The 5,283-nt window shown below is 42.4% G+C and overlaps 1 non-coding gene across 1 annotated transcript; it reads left to right on the top strand.

Annotated features, from left to right (window-relative positions):
* Window positions 1–4,303: 4,303 nt before the first annotated feature.
* Window positions 4,304–4,375, top strand: TRNAP-AGG (transfer RNA proline (anticodon AGG)). Its single transcript has one exon. It is a non-coding gene; the product is annotated as a tRNA-Pro (tRNA).
* Window positions 4,376–5,283: the final 908 nt, after the last annotated feature.

Below are 5,283 nucleotides of genomic sequence, written 5' to 3'. Positions count from 1 at the left end.
ATAGTTTAAAAGGTTAAAACTAAAGTATACAAAATTATAAGTTAAAAAAAACACCTTTTAATAAAAAAAAAAAAAAAAAATGTAAAAACAAAAACATTTTATGTGTCCCCATGTGCGTATAAGCCAGAACTATCCAAAAATAGTGTTATTTATCCCGTACAGTGAACGCTATAAAAATATATACTACCATGCGCAAAAAATCAATGTATTTTGGTCATCAAAAAATAGCAATAAAAACGATGATGTCATACATACCAACCATTGGTACCAATAAAAGCTACAGCTTGCCCCGCAAACAAAGAGCCATGACAGATCTCCATCAACAAAGCAGTAAAAAAGTTATAGGTGTCAGAATTCGGTGAGCCCAGGAAAATCCTTGATTTTCGAAACGTAATGTTGTATTAGTAAATGCAGTAAAATATAAAACCAATATAAATCTGGTATCGTTGTAATCGGAATGACAAAGCTGCCATGTCTTTATTAATGCAGAGTGAGCACTGTAAAAAAAATGCAAAAAATTTAAGACAGAACTGTGTTTTTTTTCCACATGGACCTCCCCGAAAACATTAAAGGTAATCAAAATATTATATGTACCCCCAAAATAGTGGCAAATGAAAGTACAACTTGTCATGCAAACAATAAGCCCTCACATAGCTATGTGACGAAAAAATAAAGTTCCAAAATTTGGAAGGCGGAGAAGGAAATATGAAAACTGTCACTGAGCATTAACGTGCAAACTATCCTGTGTCATTAAAGGGATCCTATCATTGGATACCCTTTTTTTCTCCCTAACACGTAGGAATAGCCTTAAGAAAGGCTATTCTTCTCCTACCTTTAGATGTCTTCTCCGCGCCACCATTCGGTAGAAATACCGGTTTTTGTCGGTATGCAAATGAGTTCTCTCGCAGCACTGGGGGTGGTCCCCAGCACTCAAACAGCACTGGGGGCGTCCCCAATGCTGTGAGAGAAATATCCAGCGCCACCTCCATCTTCTTCTGAAACGCCCTCTCCCTTTGTCTTCTTCCCTGCTGGATTTGAATATTCTAGGCCTCGGGCAGAGCCGACTACGCATGCCTGGCCAATTACACCAGCTTACTGTGTAAGCAGACATTTTCTTGTGGCCTGAGCATGCGCAGTCGGCTCTACCTAAGGCCTATAAAATTGAAACCCAGGACGGAAGAAGATACAGGGAGAGGCCGTTGCAGAAGAAGATGGAGGCGGCGCTGGAGAGTTCTCTTGTTCAAGGTGTGCGGTCATTTTATGCACGACGTTGCACAGAATAAAGGAAACAACAGAGAAAACATCAGAGATCAGACAAAAAAAACATCACGCACATCAGGATCAGTACAAGATAAGAAGAGGGGTTCCAAATTGGCGTAAAAATTTTGATGGAGAGTAGAGTCTTCCTTTGCTTCGGTGATCTTCGAAACCATGGATTAATGGTGAAGGCTGTTGTCACAAAACAGAGATTACGGTCACCATGGTTGCGCTTGTATATCTCGCAGCGAATCGTCTGGGGAGTCTATGAGATACTCCGCATACTTCACCATGACACAGCAGCCACAGTCCGATCCAGGAAAATATTCCTCAAACCAAAAACATGCCAGTGAGCGGCTGCGACATCTGCACAAGACATTAGATGGGAAGCTGCACGTTTCCTTCCAGAGATTGTTCATATTTAATCCGTGTGTCTTCTTTACTGGCAGGAGATGGCTCGCTATAGGGCTCCGTTCACATCTTTTCTCTTTTTTTTTTTTTTCCCAAAGCAAGAAAAATGAATCTGAAAAGTTTTCTAACAAAAAAAAATTTCCAAAACTGGTAAACAATAATTTTTTTTTCGAGGCTAGTTTTGGATCAAATTTATTGCAATAATTTTTTAACCCCTTCCCGCCAATGGCATTTTTTGATTTTCGTTTTTGACTCCCCTCCTTCTAAACCCCATAACTTTTTTATTTCTCCGCTCCCAGAGCCATATGAGGTCTTAATCTTTGCGGGACAAATTTTTCTTCATGATGCCGCCATTAATTATTCTGTATAATGTACTGGGAAACTGGAAAAAAATTCAGAATGGGGTGAATTTGAAGAATAAATGCATTTCTGCGACTTTCTTACGGACTTTGGTTTTACGGCGTTCACTGTGCAGCCAAAATGACATGTCCCCGGTATTCTGTGTTTCGGTACGGTTCTGGGGATACCAAATTTATATGGTTTTATTTACATTTTAACCCCTTTAAAAAAATCCAAAACTGCTTTTTTTTTTTTCTAAAAGTCACCATATTCTGACAGCCGTAACTTTTTTATACGTCCATGTACGGGGATGCATAGGGCGTCATTTTTTGCGGGGCCGGGTGTACTTTTTAGTTCTACCATATTCGGGAAATGTTATTGCTTTGATCACTTTTTATTCAAATTTTTATCAGAATCAAAACAGTGAAAAAACAGCGGTTTGGTGCTTTTGACTATTTTTCCGGCGACGGCGTTTACCGTACAGGAAAAATATTTTTATAGATTTGTCGAGCGGGCGATTTCGGACACAGGGATACCTAACATGTATGTGTTTCACAGTATTTAACTACTTTTATATGTGTTCTAGGGAAAGGGAGGGATTTGAATTTTTAATACTTTTTTTTAAAAAATCATATTTTTTTTACTTTTTTTTATTTAATTTTTTTTTGCATTTGTTAGACCCCCCTAGGGGTCTGATTGAAATGCATTGCAAAAAATCATTATTTCTTTTGCAGGCTGCTCTAAAGAAAGTGAAAGCAGACTGGCTGCGAGCCTTTACAAGGCTCCTGGCTGTCATGGAAATGTGATGTCGGCCCTGGAGCATGCTCCAGCAATCACCAGGATCGCCCATGCGCCACTGGGAAAATGACGCCTCCAGCGCCTTTGACCACGGCGCCGAAGGAATTAATGTTTCCGATCAGTCCGGGGACGATCGGAGACATTAGCGCCGGTTGTCTACACCATAGTTACACACCCGGCATGCGCCGTACTATTACGACGGATGTCGGGAAAGGGTTCAAATATTTTTGCTCCAAAAGTGGGATGAATAATACATTTTACCTCTACAGCGCCAACATATCCCGTAGCCCTTTACAAATTGTAGGGTTGAAGTACCGACAAAAAGAGACATTAGGGTAAGTTGACACGGGGTTTTTTTGGACCTCCGCCTCAGGTTCCGGTCCAAAATACGGGTAGCCGCGACTGAATGCCTGTGCACTGCACCAGCATCAAGTTGCGAACTCCGCTCCGGATTAGGCCCAATGAATGGGCCTAGTTGGGAGTGTCTTCAGGCCGCGAGGTGAGGCGGCCTAAAAAAATGAGCATCTCGGATTGTTCCGGCTACCGGAAAAAACACCTGACCGGCTCCCGTTTATTTCAATGGGAGACGGCAAGATTTTGACGCCGTCTCCGCATCAAAATCCTGACCACTTTGCCCAGGGTGAAAAAGCCCTAAGGGATTTAGGGTAAACCACATTTACCTCAGCACATGAAAGGTCCTCTCTAAGTAATCTTGGATAAAAAAAAATAACCCCCAAATATAGAAAACTTATTTATCCCATACGGTCTACGCTGCACCAGGAAAATAAAATCGAAATGTCACATAATACACTCACGTAACGGGCATTTCTCTTCAGACAACAGTCACGCAAATCGGCCTTAAATAACTGACTTTTCCACAGACCATTTGCCTCTGAGGGGCGCTCTATTCCAGTTTTTTGACTACAGGCCAAAATAAGACACGTCCTATTTTTTAACAGGCCGTTAAACAGTAAAAAAAAAAAACCTGTAGTGTGAATAGCCCCATCGAAACGCAGCCACATGACAGCCAGTTACAATCACGACCGTCACACTGTCCTGTGAGCAAATCCTTGAAGCAGGTGGACAGAATGTCTGACAGAAAATCATGACAGAGCAGCGTTTATATACTGAAGGCTAAGCCCCGCCCCTTTTACGGCACGCGTTCCCGCCATTTTTTAGCTGCCAATCATTATCTATCTTCCGTTTTGCATTAGGCAGATTGCTTTCCGGCTCCTATGTCCTTATATACAGCACTCTACCCCTCCCTGTATACAGCACTGACTACCCCTCCCTGTATACAGCACTGACCACCCCTCCCTGTATACAGCACTCACTACCTCTCCTCAGACAGTACGCGCCGCACTGACTACACATCTCCCGCTCCTACGAGTTAGGATGAGGTCACGTGGACAGCAGGACCAATCAGCACAGCAGGGACGGTAGGACGTGAGCACGTGACGAGATCCATGTTCCTGGATTGCCTAATACTCCAGCAGGCGGCTCGTTGGTCTAGGGGTATGATTCTCGCTTAGGGTGCGAGAGGTCCCGGGTTCAAATCCCGGACGAGCCCAGTTTTTATTTTCAGTTTTCCATTTTTAGGGGATGAGTCTGTCCTTTTTTCAGTTTTCCATTTTTAGGGGATGAGTCTGTCCTTCTATTATGTGTTTTACTCTGTCACTGCCAAATAAAACGAATTGGCCTCTCAGGATGTTAGAAAAGGTGGATGATATTAGCAATCACCCAGCTTTCCCAGACTTCTGAAAGCCAAGGCTGCCTAATAATCTCAAAATAAATTCCCAGCTCCTGTTTTGCAGCTGAATTGAGAAACAATTCTGTTCTAAAGAAGTCTCAGTCGTGAACGCTAATGTTGGCCGTATACGTTTTTACACTCAGCTTTCCCAGACTCCTGCATGCAACATCGGCTAAATGATACAGTAGTTATAATAATATATCACCGGCTCTGACCAGGCAAAATGAAGTTCATAGAAAGAACTAATATTCGCTGTCACTCAGCTTTCCCAGACACCTGCAAGTCAGATCCACCTGATTTGCCATTCATGACTCGGAAAAAGCTGAGTAAAAACCTGTAACATTAACCAGGGCAATTACCACCCAGCTTTCCCAGGTACATGAATGTGAAATAGGTGTAATTATACAGTTAGGTGTCCCTACCTCCCGCCTTACTCGCTACAGTCGCCATTCAGGACTCAGAAAGAGCCGGGTAATATCCGATATCATTAGCCCTATTAGTGGTCACCCAGCTTTCCCAAACACCCATACATCAAATCTGCTTAATTATACACTTAGGCTCCCCTACCTTCTTGAGTCACCATTCAGTACTCTGAAAAAGCTGAGTAATATACGAAAACATTAAATATATTAGTTACCACCCATCTTTCCCAGAGGCCTGCACGTCAAATCTGCCTTATTATACAGTTACATGTCTCTATCTTCTGCCATACAAGGTACAGTTACCAT

This window comes from Leptodactylus fuscus, chromosome 2 (genome assembly GCF_031893055.1).
Source record: "Leptodactylus fuscus isolate aLepFus1 chromosome 2, aLepFus1.hap2, whole genome shotgun sequence".
NCBI classification, from domain to species: Eukaryota; Metazoa; Chordata; class Amphibia; order Anura; family Leptodactylidae; genus Leptodactylus; species Leptodactylus fuscus.
The sequence above is the reverse complement of the archived record's forward strand: the minus strand, read 5'-3'. Positions and strand labels throughout refer to the sequence as shown.